Raw genomic sequence first — 19,796 nt, 5'->3', positions numbered from 1 at the left:
ACTAAAATAGTTGGAAAAGTTCTTCTTTGCAAGCTTTCAGGTGAAAACATCCTTCTTTAGGCAGAGGGAGCATCCCTCCACCTGAAGAAGAGTGTTTGTACCTGAAAGCTTGCAAAGAAGAATTTTTTTCCAGCTATTTTAGTTGGTCTAATAAAAAATATTAGATTTACCCAAACAACCTTTCCTGCCTATGTCCTTAGACCAACACAGCTACAACCAACCAACACTACTCCATGTTGGAATACCTTTTTGTTGACCCTCTAATGCTACCTCCTATAACAGGGGTGGGCAAAATGGTGAATCTAGCCAGTGGCCGGACTCCATTTCCCAGCAGTCCTTGCCCATGTTGCTGTGGCCAGTTTCCACAGAGACCCCAAGAGCAGCAGGGCCACAATAGCATAGGGTTAGGGTTTCCATGGAGACTGGCCCAAGCAGTGCTGGCAGGTCATGCGGCTGGGTGGGGAGCTGCACTGGGGCTAGGGCTGGGATCTTGTGGCAGTGAGAATGCAGGCCAGAGCTGGGGCAGAGCTGCAGTGCAGAGCATCTGCATAGGCTGCTGTGAAATGTCCCTGTCAATATGGGCAGCCTCTGGCTCCAGCTCTGTCCAAAGCAATGGGAGAAGGATGGTCATTTTGAAATAGGAAAAATATTGTGAAAGGAGTTGCAAAGTCATAAATGGCTTTAAAATATAATCTTCATCTTGTGGAACTCATGGAAGAATGGGAGTTGGGCATGTCTACTTTGATTTCATGTCTCCTATTTGCATTTTGAAAAATTTTAGTTTTTATTTCAACAAAACCTGTTCAGATCCTCAGAATGTAAAATACCAAAATGTTTGTCATTTTACGGGATTGGTTGGAAAGCAGATCCACGTTTAGAGGAAGCTAATATTTCTTACCTTCTGCTCACAGCAGCAGTAGGGTATAGTCAATGAGACACACTCTGTAAGCAGCCCCTTTGGATTCCCATTTCCATAACATGACTAACCATGCACACTCTCCCAGAGCAACAAGCTTTCTTATGCTCTCCTCTCCACTGACAGCCAGCCAGAGTAAGAGTTTCAAGTCCTCCTGAGGAAGTGCCGTTCTGCTAACTAATAACACACACAACCCTCTATCCCTGCCCTCACATTACTTTTAGCTACTGGGACCTGTTTCACATGACCAAGTACAAAACCATACCAAGTCAGTTGCCATTATCATCCATGAGACAAGAATCCAGTAGTCTATTAAACTAAAAGAGAGAACATGCTTGTATTGAATTCCTGTGTTCCCTTCTGAAAGAGAGTTATGACCCTGTGCTGGTCATAGGGAAGACTTTAGCCACTACACCAGCTACTACTGATGATTTGGCAACAGAGCATGTAAAGTGGAGAAAGAGAGAGAGCTCTTTTTGTGAAGTATGTGTGCAGATGGGCACTGTGCTTGGAGTCAGCAAGTCTGGAATCCCAGCAATCAGAGGAAGTCATTATGACATTTTCAGGGAAGTCAACATTACAGGGTTATGCAGCTAGGCAGAGCAAGTCTAATGTTTGCCTGGAGAACTGAAAATGTAAAATACTCTCCAAATATTATTATTAGTGTAGCTTTCCTTTACAGGAACATGAAAAAAGTAATCTGAGGACAGAAGGAAGAGATTCAGACTACAGCCCTTGAGAAAGAGGAAGGTGTCCGTACAGAGTGATCAGAAATCAGAGATGGCTCTATAGGGAAAAGCTGCAAGAGCACTGGAAAAAAACGGAGAAATGAAAAATGAGGGCTCAACTACTCTCCACATGGTCTCAGAAGCCTGGAGGCAGGCTTAGGACTGACTGGACAGGTGTGCAGGCTAAAGAGATTATACCCCTTTGGCCCATACCTGAGAAGCATTGTCTGTCCCTGAGCACAAAGCTGCTTTGAAAACAGAGTCCAGCTCTTTGAACATTACCCCTTGCACAGGAGAAACCTGCAGAGCTACAGAGATGTCACCATGGCCATGTTCTAGCCCTCTCCCTTCCTACTCCAGCCATGCTTGTCACAGAGCACAGAACCTTGCCTACGTGCATGGGGCAGAGTAGAGGTCCCTGTGCACCTTTATGGCATTGCCAAGAGAATGAACACCTGCCACTCCAGCTTAGCAGGAGCCCAGGATATAATTCTTGTGATTGTCATTTGGGAAAGGACCCTTGAAAGCGTTTCACTTAGGAAATGAACCAGTTAGTCTGTAATGAGCCACCCTATAAAACTCAAAATGAATAGAAGTTGTCCAAGGTCATTTCCACACTATTTCACTTAAGTAAACACTGCAAACTTTAATAGGCTATGAAGAGCCAAGCAAAACAGATTTTAAAAATTCCACCTTACACCAAGCAGAAGAGAGTTTATATAACAGCACATTTCCTGGACAGTCTCATAATTAGACTAATAAATGGCATGGCTCTACTGAACCGGCTTCTATTTGTGCAGTGCACCGTTATGTCAGCAGGAGTCACTCTGAAAATATGAATTGTGTATATTTTTGCAGATCTTTGTTAAATAAATAGGTAAATTGAGTTAATGAGAAGAAGAAGAAAAGGAGGAGGAGGAAGAGGAGGATAATTCAACCTGCTATTTTTATGGCTTTGCCTTAAAAATCCTTGTCAGGTGAAGTATCAGTCAGGTGGACTCAGGAATGTGAAAACCTTCTCACATAAGTAACTTATTTCCAGCAGATGATTTTGAACCAAGCACATGAATAAAACTAAGACTAAGAAACACATGGAAATAGCATACCTGTGTTCCCCCATGAAAGAAAAAACATGTTAAAAACATCCAGCTGGTGGTATACATACTTTAGGTCTGTGGATTTTAAAAGACAGGCAAAAAAGGCATAAATTATGTGTCTTTTTTCCTGCTTGACTGCTTCCAGCATTCCAACTGCTGCGTGTCTATTTGTATGGCCACCTTAGCAGCTTTCCTAGCAGTGGCCAGAGGATGGAAGAGGCTTGACTTCCCTGTGCCTGGGGTATAGATAGACTTACCAAACCCTCACTTCTTGCTTTTAATCATATACGTGGCAGTCAGAAAATCTCTACTATTTTTCTCTCCTCAGAGCAATGTAACTCCATTTTTCTTTCCACAGTTAATGCTACATAGCACCTCGTTTTTTTTCTCCTGAACATCACCTTAAAATATAGATTCTGTCAGTTCTTAGTTAATGACAAACCCAGTGTTTAAAAAACAAGAGCCTAAGGAGAGGCCCCTCTTGCCACAACAAGTTCTCTTCCTCTGGAGGGAATGAGGAATGTTTCCTGTGCCTCAGAGAAGGGCATTTGGCCAAAACTGCCAGATCTGTATCTCTTTCTTCAATCAGGATCTAAAAGATGGTAGGCCATACTGTTTCTTGTCAGAAGGGACCCACAGGGGGAAACATGGAGGTTCCTGAGGCACAGGCTGTTCTTCCCTGACTACATCAAAATGGCAGGCTGCATATTAAAGAGGGATTAGTGTGGGAAAACTTCCCAAAGGAGTCTTTTGGAGGCAGCCAGTTATCCAAGGTCCAAGTTCCTCAAAAGGAACTGCAAGAAGTGGCGTATTGCCAGGAGGACACATTGTGTGAGTACCTCAGGTAATGGACCTTCAGTCTTCCCAAGCCGTATGCATGGGAGTCAGGGGGGGCACATCCCCCCCCAGCGGCCAGTCAGCAACTGGGGGGGTGTTTCCCCATGGTTAACCTCACCAACTGGGGGCTCAGGGGGGCAGTCCCTGCCCATCGCCTAAGCAGGAAACGCTACCTGTCAGGGGGTACAGGTATACCTCCATGTACCCCCTACACATCACCACTGGCCTTATGCATACTAGACCTGTGCAAAGAGGCTAGTATTCGCTTTGGATTCATCCAATTCAGGCAAAAGTGATTCAATCTGGTGATTCCTCCCATGCAGAATGGGGCAGCAGGGATCATCCCACCACCACCCAGCAGCACCTGGTGAGCACCAGGGCTATTTTATAAAGCCCTGGGAGCTAAGACGGGCAGGGGGGACCTCGTCCCCTGATTTGATTTGGATTCAGAGATTTGGCCACCAAATCAGGCCAAATCTCCTCCGAATCAAATCACCACCCAAAGTTTTGCACAGCCCTAATGGATACCATAATGTAAACATTCTCCTTAGACCCAGGGTAGTTGATTATATAGAGGTCTGTGTCTGTGACTCTTGGGGAAGCATAGAGGCTGGGGAGCAGTTGGGGAGGTGGGGTGGGGTCACCAGCCCCCTTGGAGATAGGGTTACCACCTGTCCCTATTTTATCTGAGAAGTCCCAATTTTTTGCCTCCAGTTTTGTGTCCTGTTTGAACTATTCTGTCCCTGCTTTCCATTTCAATTGTAGGTTTTTTTCAGCCACAGGAGTCCCCTATTCAGCTAGATTCTCTGGAACTTCTTAAGCCCCAGTCTGCTGCCTAAATCTTCTCAGCCTAAATTTCCAGAGGGTTCCCTTCACCCTAATCTTCTTCCTGCCTCATCTGGGTTTCCCCAGCCATTCTGGTTCCACTCAGCTAGGCAGCAGTTCTGTCCCCAAGCTGCCACTTCCACTTCTGGCTCCTCCAGAGCTTCTCTGTGCTGCTGCTGCTCCTCCTTCCTTGGCTTCATGGAAGCTTCCTCACTGCTCTCCTGTGAGAGCACCCTGCTAAATCTAAAGACTGCCAGTTCCCTCCTCTGCTCTCCAGGAGGCTTCCCAGCCAGTTGACTACATATAAATGCACTAAAGGATAGAGAAGTAAAGGATATTTGCAACACTCCAAAGAAGAAACAAGAAAAGTCCAGTTCTTTCATGGTTGTATGGCTGTTAGAGCCTGAATGTACAGCATGGCTTGCAAAAAGTAATGGCCCAAAATAGCCCAGTGCACCTCATGCCCAATGTCATTTTTTGTTAAAAATGTAGGAACTGGCACTGTGAGAAAGCATGTGAACATGCAGGCATTCTGGTTCTTAGCAAAATTAAAGAATTAAGGCAGAATTTGCACTGAATGTTTCACAATCAAGGATACTTCCAAGGAGAAACTAGTCCCATTGCTACTGAAACAGCCTGTGCATGCCAAGCATTTGTGCATTATCAGAGCTACTTGTTGCTTAACTGTGGGCTGAGGCTGACTGCCAAAGTACTTCTGGATTCAAAATTGAGTCAAAACATTAATTATGGAAGAACAAAATCTGAGAGCATTGTGGAAAACATTTTGGCACCCTATTTAGCTGAGCTGCTGCTGGATGATCTCAGGCATAAAGCCATTTTCCATAGCCACAGAAGCTTCAAATTAGGGCAACATTAAATATTACCTACTGGTTATACAACATTTTTCCCAGTCCAGAGGTGTTGGAGAGACTTGATTTCTTGCAACGATTCTGAGGAGACAACCCAGGCTATTGGTAACAAACTATGTACTCTTTTATATTACAATGACTAGAAAGTGGAAAACTTAATATTATTTGCAACTGATAATGCAACAGTAAATTAAGGAAAAAAAATATTCTGTATTTTGCAGCTTGAAAGCATCACAACCTAACTTGCTGCAAACAAACTGCAGTGCCCGTATACCTCATAACAGGCAAACATAGTTGTAAGTGGGGCTGTGCAAAGCTTTGGTAGCTGATTTGATTCGGAGGAGATTTGGCCTGATTTAGGGACTGAATCTCTGAATCCAAATTGAATTGGGAGACCTATTAAAAGCTCCAAATCAACTCAAAGCATCCAAATTGATTCAGAAAAGCTTCAGAAAAGATTCAGCCACTTTGGAGATTCAGCCATAAACTAAACAAGCAACTGACACAGCTGCCTCCAGCTGGTAAGTCTGTTGGGTTTGGGGGAGGGAGGGATTGAGGCTAGGACTGGAAATGGGACTGGGACAAACTGCCCATCCAGGGCAGGGAGGCGCATTACTCAGGGAGGGGCTGAGGGGCGCAGGATGTGGGCACGGCAGAGCTGGGAGTGGGGGCAATGCCCTTCTGCCACTTGCCCAGCCTGGGCAGCAGGGGTGGGGGGTGGGATACAGGCACGGCTCACTCCAGACGGGGGGGCAAGTGGCAGCAGGGCATAGCCTCTGCTCCCAGCCCTGCCACACCCACAACCTGTGCTGACTGGCAAATGGCAGCAAGGCAGAGTCACCACTCCCAGCACTCATGCAGGTGCAGTAGCACTGGGAGTGGGGGCTATGCCTTGCTGCTGCATCGCACCTGCCCCACACCAGCTGGACTGGGAGGGGGATGGGACCGGGCAGGGCAGCCATGGGAGGTTCTCCCATGGTTCCTCCTGCCAGGGCAGAGGCAGGCACAGCTGGAGAAACCATGAGAGAAGCTCCCATGGCTGCCCTGCCCAGCCTCCTGGCACTTAAATTTTTTTTAAAAGCCCCACACTCACCAGCTGTGGCAGGGGCTGTGGGGGCTCTGGGGCCACATGGCAGAGCCCCCCATGCAGTCCCCACTCCCCAATTTCTGCTCCCCACCCAGCCCTGTCCCTGATGGACCCACCTCCCTGGCCCCAGCATTCCAGAACTTAAAAATAAAAGGCCCTGCACTCAGTGGCTCTGGCAGCAGAAATTAGGGCTTCTGATGGCTTGTGGCAGAGCCCTGACCCCATGCAGCATAGGGCAGTGGGGGGCAGTGGGGATCACCCCCCACTTGGCACCCATATGGCAGCTGTCACATCACTCAGGTGCAGTGTGGCTCAGCAGGGTGCTGTGTGCTGTCTGGGAGCTGGAGTGGCTCCACCTGTCAGCTGGAGCCCAGCACTGCACAGACCCAGCAGACCCAGCTCCCAGACAGCACACGACACCCTGCTGAGCCGTGCTGCACCTGCACTATGGGGCAGATGCTATGCAAGTGCCAGGTGGTGGGGGTGATCCCTGCTTCCCGCCTCTGCCCTGCACTGTGCGGGGGCCTCTGCCATGAGCCCTCAGAGGACCTGATCCCCACTGCTACAACCGGTGAGTGCTGGGCTTTTTTTTTTTTTTTTTTTAAGTACCAGGAGGCTGGGGCCGGGCAGTGGATGGGGCCAGGCAGGGCAGCCATGGAGGTTTCTCCCACAGTTCCCCCCACCCAGAGAGAGGTAGGCACAGCCAGAGGAGCCATGGGAAAACCTACAACTTCCCAGCTGTGCCTGCCTCTCCCCGGCCGATCCGAATCTCCAAATCATTGCTGAATCACCGCCGAATCTCTGGTTCTGATTCAGCCAAGTCAAATTGGGACAGTGATTCAAATCACCAAATCAAATCACTGTCCTCCAAGTTGGCCGAATCTGAATCTGAATCAAATACTTCCCTATTCGCACAGGCCTAGCTGTAAACAGATTAAGCCAATGGCACTTTATCGTGCAAAGCCAATGGCACTTCATCGTGCATCAGCAGATGCATGACAAATAGGTCCAAGGAGGTGATACTTCCCCTCTATCGGGCGCTGGTCAGACCGCAGCTGGAGTACTGCGTGCAATTCTGGGCGCCGCACTTCACGAAGGATGCGGATAACCTGGAGAGGGTCCAGAGAAGGGCCACTTGTATGGTTAAGGGCCTGCAGGCCAAGCCCTACGAGGAGAGACTAGAGAAACTGGACCTTTTCAACCTCCGCAAGAGAAGGTTGAGAGGTGACCTGGTGGCTGCCTATAAGTTCATCGGGGGGCACAGAAGGGAATTGGTGAGTATTTATTCACCAAGGCCCCCCCTGGGGTTACAAGAAATAATGGCCACAAGCTAGAAGAGAACAGATTTAGATTGGATATTAGGAGGAACTTCTTCACAGTTCGAGTGGCCAAGGTCTGGAACGGGCTCCCAAGGGAGGTGGTGCTCTCCCCTACCCTGGGGGTCTTCAAGCGAAGGTTAGATGTGTATCTAGCTGGGGTAATGTAGGCCCAGCACTCTTTCCTGCTTATGCAGGGGGTTGGACTCGATGATCTATTGAGGTCCCTTCCGACCCTAGTATCTATGAATCTATGAAGTATCAAGTATAGAGTTTAACAGTGAAGATTTAAATGAGTTTTCAAACTCTACCAAGAAGGTGAAAAAACTGGAAGAATGCTTTGCATTCATGAAGGAAAACTGCAGTCTCAAGTGAGGTGGCTACTTATTTTAACCAAGGGACTTTTGAAATGTTGGAAAGCTGTGAAAATATATTTTGTTTCACAAACATGAGAAAATACTCATACATTGGGTGTATACACACATACTAACTTTCTGACAGTTAAGCCAACTTAACTTTTTATGTATGTGAAGCAAAGTCAACTTAAGGGTGCAGACAGAAGTGACAGTTTTCACCTGATCTAGCTACAGAAAGCAGTTTATAGCTATGACCAAACACAAGTGCACAACTGCAGACAGCTTCAATAATGACTGATCTGGTAAAAATCTAACCCCTCATTGCTCTACCAGATAAAGACATTTCAAAATGTAGTATCTTTTGTAACTTGAGTCTGCAGAGCTCCCAACCTGTCACTGTTTTCAGAATGGGGGTGGGGAAAGGGAATGGAGGGAGTTAAGTCTGGGGGCTTTTCAGCAGGTGGGGAGGGTATACTGAAGGGTTGGGTAGGTGAATTGGAGTCCCCCAGGTGGGTGGGGCTCAAATTCACCCATACCACCCTTCAGCACCAGCTAGGGAGCCCCGAGACTGGGGTCTCTCTGCTGCCTTCCCCCCTCCCATTCTGAAAACAGTAGTACTGCAGGGAGCCCTGGCTCTTGCTATGTGAACCTGGCTGCAGGTTCCCAGCTGGCAGTGAGATTCCCCTCCCCGCTGGAACCAACACTGAACTTCTGTTTGGTCTGGGGTAATGTTGTAGCTCAGAACACCTTGCCAAAATCATTCTGAGTTACAGCTGGGAGCTGCACTTCTGTCTGTACCCTAAATGCAACACAGTATAGTGCACCTCTGAGGTGTATTATCTTGAATTGCATTAGTTAAGTTGACTTCGCTCACAAGATGTCTGCAACCATGTCAAGGGTGCAACTGAACTCCAACTAACTTCGAGCATCAAGGACAATAAAAAGTCCTTTTTCAGATATGTGGAGAGCCAGAGGAAAAGCAAGGGCAACATTGGACCCCTGCTGAACCAGATGGGGCACCTGACAACTGACGCCCAGGAAAAAGCCAACCTATTAAATAGGTACTTTGTGTCAGTCTTTCATCAGTCCCATGGGATGCCCATGCCTGCTATGGGACAGGGAGGTCCGGATGAGGGAGATCCTCTGCCCTCCATTAATGCTGACCTCATGAAGGAACACCTTGAGAGGCTGGATACCTTCAAGTCAGCCAGCCCTGACAATCTACACCCCATGGTACTCAAGGAGCTGGCGAGCATCATAGCCCAGCCTCTGGCACAGATCTTTGAAAACTCCTGGCACTTTGGTGTAGTGCCGGAAGACTGGAAGAAGGCCAATGTGGTGCCTATCTTCAAGAAAGGGAGGAAAGTGGATCCGGCTAACTATAGGCCTATCAGCTTGACTTCTATCCCGGGGAAGATCTTAGAAAAGTTTATTAAAGAGGCCATCCTTAATGGACTGGCCATTGCCAACATCCTAAGGGATAGCCAGCATGGGTTTGTTGCGGGTAGGTCTTGCTTAACCAATCTCATTTCCTTCTACGACCTGGTGAGCTATCACCTGGACAAGGAAGAAAAGATTGATGTCATATACCTTGACTTCAAAAAAGCCTTCGATCTGGTATCCCATGATCACCTCTTGGCAAAACTGGCCAATTGTGGCCTTGGGTCTACCACGATCTGCTGGCTGGGAAATTGGCTCCGAGGTCAGACCCAGAGGGTAGTAATTGATGGTAGTCACTCATCACAGTGTCCTGTGACCCGTGGGGTCCCCCAAGGCTCTGTCCTTGGACCCATATTGTTCAACATCTTTATTAATGATGTGGACATTGAAGTCAGAAGCAGACTGGCCAAGTTCGCCCGTGACACCAAACTTTGGGGCAAAGCATCCACACCAGAAGACAGGCGGGTGATCCAGGCTGACCTGGACAAGCTCAGCAAATGGGTGGATGAGAACCTGATGGTGTTTAACACTGAAAAATGCAAGGTTCTCCACCTTGGGAGGAAAAACCTGCAGTATCTTTATAGACTTGACAGTGCTACGCTGGCTAGCACTATAGAAGAAAGAGATTTGGGGTTCATCATTGACCACAAGATGAACATAAGCCTGCAATGTGATGCTGCAGCTAGTAAAGAGACCAAAACACTGGCTTGCATCCATAGATGCTTCTCAAGCAAATGCCGGGACATCATTCTCCTCTTGTACTCAGCCTTGGTGAGGCTACAGCTGGAGTACTACATCCAGTTTTGGGCTCCACAATTCAAAAAGGATGTGGAGAAGCTTGAGAGAGTCCAGAGAAGAGCCATGCACATGATCAGAGGTCAGGAAAACAGACCTTACAATGACAGGCTGAGAGCCATGGGGCTCTTTAGCTTGGAAAAGTGCAGGCTCAGGGGTGATCCGATGGCCACCTATAAGTTTATCAGGGGTGACCACCAGGATCTGGGGGAACATTTGTTCACCACAGCGCCCCAAGGGATGACGAGGTCGCACGGTCATAAACTCCTGCAAGACCGTTTCAGGCTGGACATAAGGAAGAACTTCTTTACTGTCCAAGCCCCCAAGGTCTGGAGCAGTCTGCCAGCGGAGGTGGTTCAAGCACCTACATTGAACACCTTCAAGAGTAAATTGGATGCTTATCTTGCTGGGATCCTATGACCCCAGCTGACTTCCTGCCCTTCAGGTGGCGGCTGAACTTGATGATCTTCCGAGGTCCCTTCCAGCCCTAATATCTATGAAACCTATGAGCCCCCTTCCAGTGCTGCTGCCACCTGCCCCCAGCACAGTCCAGCCAAGCCCTTGCCCCAGCCCAGCAGCCCCGGCCCCAGCCCACAGTGGCATCCTGCCCTGCACTCAGGTCCGGGGGCACACAGTCATGCCCTCCCAGGGCGGTGTGCAGCAGTGGGAGCCAGGATGGAGCTGCAGTTCATCCAGGGAATGAGGGGACAGGGTGGCGGCTCCCACTGCTGCATGCACCCTGTGAAGGCATGGGGGCATGTGCCTCTGGACCTGTGCAGGGCAGGGCAGGGTGGGATGCTGCAGCTGGCTGGGGCTGGAGCAGTGCTGGGCTCTTCCTGGCGGGGGCTGGGCCAGGCTGCACTTGGGGCAGGCGGCAGCAGTGCCGAGAGGGAGCTACAGGGGGGATGCAGCCACTCCTGAATTCACTGTAGCCGCCCCCCCCCCCATAGCCCCTTCTCACTTCATCAACCTCCTAGGTACAGAAACTCACGGACTCAATATAGACATTGGAACTCTGACACACTGCAACCTGCCGGATATCTGACTCCCCAGGTACCTCTCCACTTTTGCCTGCGCTGCTACATCCCCCTTTCCCCCCGACCCCAGCCTGCCCCTCACCCCCTGACACCTCCATTTCCATTTCCACTGACCGGCTTTCTTGCCTGCAATGCATGCCAGCCTCTGGCTTCTTTATTATTCCTTCCATCCAGGAACAGCACACACACACACACACCAACTGCTGGTGCTTCCTCAGCCTGATGAAGGGTTTTTTCAACCCAAAACCTTGCTAAGAAATATTTCTGTAACTATTGAGGTGGTCTACTAAAAGATACCAGATTGACCTAAAGAATCTTGTCAGCCAGTGCCATGTCCTTAGACCAACACCCCTAGCACCTGTCCCTGGTCAGCTGACCGGAAGGACACAGGGTCCTGGGCACATCCAAGCCCCAGGGCTGGGTCTGGCAGAGAGACTTCTCTGGCAGCTGCTGAAGAAGAAGCTCCTGCAGGAAAGAAAAGAAAGGTTCTAGTCTGTGACAGTTTGGCTGCCTGAGATGCTGCTGGTGCTACTGTGCTGCTTACTAAGTTATTACCTGTTGTTATTTAAAGTGATGGACTGGTATGAGGCTGTAGGGGAGGAGGAGCACTCACTGGAGCACACTACCCTGTCATGTAGAGGCCCCAGCACCAATGAGGGTGCACCTTTACACACACACACACACACACACGCACACAAAGTCATACATGTCACAAGTTTTGCTTGTCAGCGTCTTGAGGTGCAGTTTCCCAAAAACCCTTGCATCTATCTCATTGAAATCTAGCAGGCTTCATGGCCTCAGAAGTGGCTACTATGCCTGCAGTTTTCACCTCATTTCGCCTTAACACACACGGACATGAGTTTTGCTTGTCAGCAGCTTGAGGTGCAGTTTCCCAGAAACCCCTACACCTACCTCCTTGAAACTTGGCAGGTGTCATGGTCTCAGAAGGGGCTACCATTCCTGCTGTTTTCATCCAAATCTGCCAAAAAATGACAAAGTTATAGGCAGTTTCATGATTCCCCATTATAGCCTGTGGGCAAAACACCGATACAGCATTGAAACAGCGAAACAGTTTTGATGAAATGAAACACTGCTTTGAAACAAAATGAAACTCAAAACAAAACACTGTGCCATCGAAATGGTGAAACAGGAGGCAAAACAAAACAGTGCTGTTTCGCACAGCCCTACTTCAGAGGTGGAGCTGTCTTTTACTATCTGCCGCACTCAGCAGAGTAGGGATAGTTGTGATGAGTCATGCTCCATTCAGGGGCGAGTCATTCCTCAGCCAGCCAGCCATTGGATGCTGGGCTGGCAGGAAGCTGGCTTCACCTCAAACAGCCTTAAAAGCAAGAGGCAGGCAGGCACCAGGAAGGTGTCTGCATAATGAATCTCCCATACAGCTAGAAGATTGGCTTGATCCCAGCACTCTGCATGCACTACAGTCCCTGTTTATGGTGTCTGTAGTATCTGGCTTCTGACCTGGGGCTTGCTTTTGATTTGTGACTCTCGGGTCTCTGACCCTGGCCTGCCCTGTAGTTTCCTGTCTCTAGCTTCCTGACCCTGACCTGTTCCTGGCCACAGTTTTGGCTTTGGTACTCTGGCTTGGCCACCAGTTCCAGCCCCTGGCTGTTTCCTTGTCCTGGCTCCAGACTCTAGAATCATGTTTCTGACAGAGGGCTGCTGCACCTGGCTGCCCATGGCCTGGCCATGACAATCCTGATCTCAACCAGTATGCATGGGCATTGCGGTGAAATAATTCATCCTGTAAAAACTACCCTTTCCTTCCAGTGAGTTTTCCAAACATCTTGTAGCAGGAGCTGAGTAGTACCATGGAAAAAGATGCACCAACCATCACCTCAGTTTCCAGTGCAAGTAGAGTTTTCCCATAGACATTAAGTGAGAGTCTTGTAACATCCCCACTCAACTCACATTTTGCTTCCAGGTTTGGCTAAGCATGAAGCTGTGACCAGCCTGCTTAGAGCTCTACATGTGGTTACTTCATGGGGTATAGGAGCCTATGCAGATTTCTGTAGAGGCAGAATAGTCTCCAGCTGACATTTTATACTGGCCAAAAACATTAAGGATCAGAATCTGATTCTCTGAATGGGAAATTTTCATCACAACGGATTCTCAGTTTCTGGGATGTGTGGAGCAGTTAGGGCAAGCTTCCTACTCTGGCAATATTTCCAAAGGTCTATGGCCAAAATGAACTGATTTTCCCTTTGTTTGCTGAGATGAGATACCACAACACTTCTTCCTCACAGATCCAGCACACGAGTGCCATACAACATCTGTTAACAGCTTGTAGCTCTTTGGATTAGAAGCCTCTATGCACATAGAGCTTTTCTGACAAAGCCAGTAGCCTACACATCTCCTGGTAACCAAAAAAAAGTACCAATTAGCTTAGTTTGGAGGCATCACAACTAGAATCTGCATTCCATTTTTTATTAGCCAGTAAAGTTATGCTGGCAAAACACCACAGACCTGATTAGTGAGATTGGCCCACTATGAGTTAAAGTGGCAGGACTGGGCCAGAAGTCATTATCTGTGCTACAACTGGCCTGGCTGTGTTAAGCAGGAGTACCTAAGAAATACAGCCTTGACCATCATAGCCATGCCAGCAAACCCTCCAAAAAGCATGTTGTCGGTGAAGCTTTGGCCATTCTAGGGGGTGGTGAGGTTACAGCAGATGAAGGAGTCATTTGACAGCATACACTGTGCCACCACTGTGGAGCTTTGATGGCCCACCTCTGTCTCTGTAACACAGACATGCCTCCACTCATCCCAGGAATGTTGGCAAAGTCCAGAGCTGTAAAGGAGTATTATCCCCAGATGTTTCACATCGGAGACAAACTGGTTTCACCCACAGGCTCTGGGGTATCATAATTCTGTACTTCATGCCTGTTCCCAGACAGCTCATATATGGCAAAGGTCAGAAACAAGCTCATTTTCCCCAGAGAAAGGCTCGGAGAAGACAGCTGGGGCCTGCAGGATGAGCACTACCTTAGGAAGGAACTGGATGGGACGTAGTGTTGGCATCTTCTCTCCATCTTAATCAGAGGTATTAACCTCTACAGTGGGTGTGTGTTCACGCCCATCATGGGGGAGCAGGATATTCTCCAGAGCATCAGACTACCTTCTGTCATTAAAGTAACAGTTTTCAGGTTTTTGAGCCATTGTGTGCTTTTTCCCCCCCTTCTCTAATTATTGCTGAAAAGCCATCCAGCCCTGACATGCTAATCTATTAGCAGCAGTGTTATCTGATGGAAATAATATCACTAGGATACTTTCAACCCTTATTATTTCAAACAGCTATTCAAAATATTCGGTAGAGTGAATCCCTCCTTTTCTTCTTCCCTCCAAACGCAGGTCAGTCTTTGTGCCCAGCAACACTACTGCACAATACTAATGAGCTACAGCACAATAGTAACAAGCTACTGCACAGTAAGAGTTTCATGTAGATGTGCCTGGTATGACCTTGGCTGCTCTTGGAGAAAGTCACTTACTGCTCAGTTGTTACTGCAGTCATTTAGTATTTGCATAACCAAGTACTAAATGATTGCACAGTAACTGGCATTACTGCTCAGTAGCTTCCCAGCATGGTTGCCTAGTGACACTTATTGCACAGTAGCTCATTACTACTGCACAGTAGCATCACAGCATGGTTTGTGCCCAGCAACACTACTGCACAATACTAATGAGCTACAGCACAATAGTAACAAGCTACTGCACAGTAAAAGTAGTAAGAGTCTCATGTAGATCTTCGCTGCTCTTGGAGAACTTAATACCATTTTCCTGGGGCTAGAAGCAAACACCTTTTTTCTGTTACATATTCTGCTTGCCTCTGGTAAGGCTTAAAGAGTTAGAAAACAATTAACTGTGAAGTACTATGCAGTCTCCAGTGGGTTCAAGTTTTATTAAGTCCTCCACACAAAGCCATACAAAACCCTTTAGGGGCCCACTCCTTATACATGTTCTGGAAATTAGATGATCTTGATATCCAGTGCCCTTAACAAATTGGAATCAGAGGATGGACCAGCAGACATTGTGTGGGTTAGGATCCAAGGGAGTCAGGGGGAAAGGGACTTGGTGGTGAGGGTCTACTACAGGCCTCTGCACCAGGAGGTTGAGGTAGATGGGGAATTTTCCATGGCAGCTCTCAGAGGCTGTGTGGTCTAGCGACATGGTAGTCATGGAGGACCTTAACTACCCAGACATATGCTGGGAGGAACAGTCAACTATATCCAGCACCTCCACCTAACACAAGAGGTAAGGAGGACACCAGGGGTAACGCCTTGCTTGACTTGGTGTTGACCTGGTCGGATTCCAGGCAAGTTAGGGAACAGCAATCACCAAATGATAAAATTCACTATCCAGAGAAGGGCGGGCATTATACCCAGCAGGACACAGGTTCTAAACCTTTAAAAGACTGACTTTAATAGGCTCAGGGGACTGGCTAGCAGGGTACTAGGAACCAAGAGCCTAGATGCTCTGGGGATCCAGGATGGGTGGTCATTCCTCAAGGAAACCATCCTTTGGCCTCAGAGTGAGATAATCCCATGGCAGAGGAAAGGGAGCAAACGGGCCAGAAAAACCCTTTGGCTAACCAGGGTCATCCAGGATACCTTAAGGACAAAAAAAGAAGCATATAGGAAGTGGAAGCAGGGGGTAACTAGCAAGGAGGAGTACACTTTTTTGGTTCGCCCCTGCAGGGTGTCAGTCAGGAAGGCCAAGGCGGCTCTAGAACACAGGCTAGCAGCAGAAATTAAGGACAATAAAAAGTCCTTCTTCAGGTATGTTGGGAGCAAAAAGAGGGTGCAGGGTAGCATAGGACCCCTACAGGATGGGCAGGGGGGCTTAGTGATGGATAGCAGGGGTAGGCAGAGCTCTTCAGTGAGTTTTTTGCCTCTGTCTTCTTAAATAGGAACCTGAACAAACCCTCATTATGTACCACAGACACCAACAAGGGGAACATCAGCCAACCAACAGTCAGTGGCAACATGGTAAAAAGACACTTGGGGGGAGTGGACATCTTCAAATCACCAGGACCGGAGGGACTCCACCCATGAGTATTGAAGGAATTAGGGAGTGTCATAGCTGACCCACTGGCAAGGATATCTGAGCACTCATGGTGTTCAGGTCAGGTCCCAGAGGATTGGAAGAGAACCAATGTTGCCCCAGTCTATAAGAAGGGGAGGAAGGAAGATCCAGGGAACTATAGACCAGTCAGCTTTAACTCTATCCCTAGGAAAATCCTAGAAAAAACTATCAAGGAACACATCTGTGGGAGCCCACTGGCTAATGTGATGCAGAGGGGTAACCAACATGGGTTTATATCAGGCAGGTCCTGCCTAACCTAGTTTCTTTTTACAACAAGGCCACCAAATGTTTAAATTCAGGAGTCAAGATGGATGTTATCTATCTGGACTTCAAGAAGGCGTTTGACACGGTATTCATCCTTATAAATAAACTGAGGAGATTTGCCTTGGATGATTATATGGTAGACTGGGTAGCAAACTGTCTCAAGGGTTGCACTCAGAGAACGGTGGTGAATGGGTCGGTGTCAACCTGGAAAGACATGTGCAGTGGAGTCCCTCAGGGCTCCGTTCTGGGGCTGATGCTGTTCAACATCTTCATCAGTGATCTGGATGAGGGGGTGGGAAGCACCCTATCCAAATTTGCGGATGACACAAAAATATGGGTGAAGCTAACACCCTGCAGAAGAGGGACCAGATCCAGGCTGACCTAGACAGGTTGGGGAAGTGGGCAGAGAGCAACAGGATGCACAATAATGACAAGTGCAAGGTGCTGCACCTAGGGAGAAAGAACTGCCATCCTACCTATAGGTTGGGGGGCGACCTTCTCAGCTCCACTGAGACAGAAAGAGATCTTGGAGCCACTGTTGACTCCAGGATGAACGTGAGTCATCAATGTGATGAAGTAGTCAGCAGAGCCAATCACACCTTGTCATGCATCTGTAGGTGCTTCACAAATAGGCCCAGGGAGGTGATTCTCCCTCTCTATGCAGCACTGGTCAGGCCACAGCTGGAGTACTGTGTCTAGTTCTGGATGCCGCAATTGAAGCAGGATGAGGACAACCTGGAGAGGTTCCAAAAAAGAGCCACTCGGCTGACTAGAGGCCTGCAGGGAAGGCCCTACGAGGAAAGGCTAAAGGACCTTAACCTCTTCAGCCTCACCAGGAGAAGGCTGAGAGGGGACCTAGTATCATAGAATCATAGAAGTAGGGTCGGAAGGGACCTTGTAGATTTCATAGATTTCATAGACATTAGGGCTGGAAGGGACCTCGGGAGATCACCGAGTCCAGCCCCCTGCCCAAAGGGCAGGAAGTCAGCTGGGGTCATAGGATCCCAGCAAGATAAGCATCCAATTTACTCTTGAAGGTGTTCAATGTAGGCTCTTGAACCACCTCCGCTGGCAGACTGTTCCAGACCTTGGGGGCTCGGACAGTAAAGAAATTCTTCCTTATGTCCAGCCTGAAACGGTCTTGCAGGAGTTTGTGACCGTTCGACCTCGTCATCCCTTGGGGCGCTCTGGTGAACAGATGTTCCCCCAGATCCTGGTGGTCACCCCTGATAAACTTATAGGTGGCCATCAGATCACCCCTGAGCCTGCGCTTTTCCAGGCTAAAGAGTCCCATGGCTCTCAGCCTGTCATCGTAAGATCTGTTTTCCTGACCTCTGATCATGCGCGTGGCTCTCCTCTGGACTCTCTCAAGCTTCTCCACATCCTTTTTGAATTGTGGAGCCCAAAACTGGATGCAGTACTCCAGCTGCGGCCTCACTAAGGCCGAGTACAAGGGGAGAATGACGTCCCGGGATTTGCTCGAGAAGCATCTATGGATGCACGCCAGCATTTTGGTCGCTTTACTAGCCGCAGCATCGCATTGCAGGCTCATGTTCATCTTGTGGTCAATGATGACCCCCAAGTCTTTTTCTTCTGTAGTGCTAACCAACATAGCACTGCCGAGCCTATAAGGGTGCTGCAGGTTTTTCCTCCCAAGGTGGAGAAACTTGCATTTTTTGGTGTTAAACACCATGAGGTTCTCATCTGCCCATTTGCTGAGCTTGTCCAGGTCAGCCTGGATCACCCGCCTATCTTCTGGCATGGATGCTTTGCCCCAAAGTTTGGTGTCATCGGCGAACTTGGCCAGTCCACTCCTGATTCCAGTGTCCACATCGTTAATGAATATGTTGAACAGTATGGGTCCCAGGACAGAGCCTTGAGGGACCCCACTGGTCACAGGGCACCACGATGAGTGACTGCCATCAATCACAACCCTCTGGGTCCGACCACGAAGCCAATTTCCCAGCCAGCGGATCGTGGTGGAGCCAAAGCCACAACTGGTCAGTTTGGCCAAGAGGTGATCATGGGATACCAGATCAAAAGCTTTTTTGAAGTCAAGATATATGACATCAATCTCTTCTCCCTTGTCCAGGTGATAGGTCACCTGGTCATAGAAGGAAATGAGATTGGTCAAACAAGACCTACCCGCAACAAACCCATGCTGGCTGTCCCTTAGAATGTTAGCCTGGGCCAGTCCCTCAAGGATGGCCTCCTTAATAAACTTTTCTAAGATCTTCCCCAGCATAGAAGTCAGGCTAATGGGCCTGTAGTTAGCCGGATCCACTCTCCTCCCTTTCTTGAAGATCGGCACCACATTGGCCTTCTTCCAGTCTTCGGGCACTACACCAGAGCGCCAGGAGTTTTCAAAGATCCGTGCCAGGGGCTGGGCTATGACGCTCGCCAGCTCCTTGAGTACCCTGGGGTGCAGGTTGTCAGGGCCAGCTGACTTGAAGGTATCCAGCTTCTCAAGGTGTTCCTTCACGAGGTCAGCATTGATGGAGGGTAGGGGATCCCCCTCACCCAGATTTCCCTGTCCCATAGCAGGCATGGGCATCCCGTGTGACTGATAAAAGACTGACACAAAGTACCTATTTAATGGTTGGCTTTTTCCTGGGCGTCAGTTGTCAGTTGCCCCATCTGGTTTAGCAGGGGTCCAACATTGCCCTTGCTTTTCCTCCGGCTCCCCACATATCTGAAAAAGGACTTTCTGTTGTCCTTGATGCCTGAAGCTAGTTGGAGTTCAGTTGCAGCCTTGGCTTTCCTGGTTTGCTCCCTGCAGGACCGGACCAGCGCAGAGTAATCCTCCTTGGAGGTGAATCCCGTCCTCCATCCTTTGTAGGCTTTCCTTTTTAGCCACAGTAGGTCTGCTAGGTCTCTGGAGAGCCAGGGGGGCTGCTGTGCCTTCTTGCTGCCTTTCCTCCGTGTTGGAATAGATTTAGCTTGTGCACTGAGGATCGCTTCCTTGAGAAGCAACCACTCTTCTTGAACTCCCAACTCCCTGGGGTCATGGTCCCTGAGGGCCTGACCGACAAGCCTCTTGAGCTTGTCAAAGTCAGCTTTTCTGAAGTCAAGGACTTCTGTGTTGCTGACTGACTTGCCAGCTTTACGGCGGATGGTGAAGGTGATCAG

At 48.7% G+C, this 19,796-nt stretch overlaps 1 protein-coding gene across 10 annotated transcripts in view; it reads right to left on the bottom strand.

Moving 5' to 3' along the window:
- LOC149873921 (uncharacterized) overlaps nt 1-19,796 on the bottom strand; it is a 102,325-nt gene that overhangs the window by 27,449 nt on the left and 55,080 nt on the right. For 8 of the 10 annotated variants that reach the window (XR_016443097.1, XR_016443100.1, XR_016443099.1 and 5 more), the window contains exon 2: nt 12,216-12,282. The exons of the other annotated variants lie outside the window; for them this stretch is intronic. The gene's annotated coding sequence lies outside the window, so the exon portion shown is untranslated. The remainder of the gene's footprint in view (nt 1-12,215; nt 12,283-19,796) is intronic. 10 annotated transcript variants of the gene reach the window in all.

This window comes from Crocodylus siamensis, chromosome 1 (genome assembly GCF_052110815.1).
Source record: "Crocodylus siamensis isolate JL-2025a chromosome 1, ASM5211081v1, whole genome shotgun sequence".
Classification (NCBI taxonomy): Eukaryota; Metazoa; Chordata; order Crocodylia; family Crocodylidae; genus Crocodylus; species Crocodylus siamensis.
The sequence above is the reverse complement of the archived record's forward strand: the minus strand, read 5'-3'. Positions and strand labels throughout refer to the sequence as shown.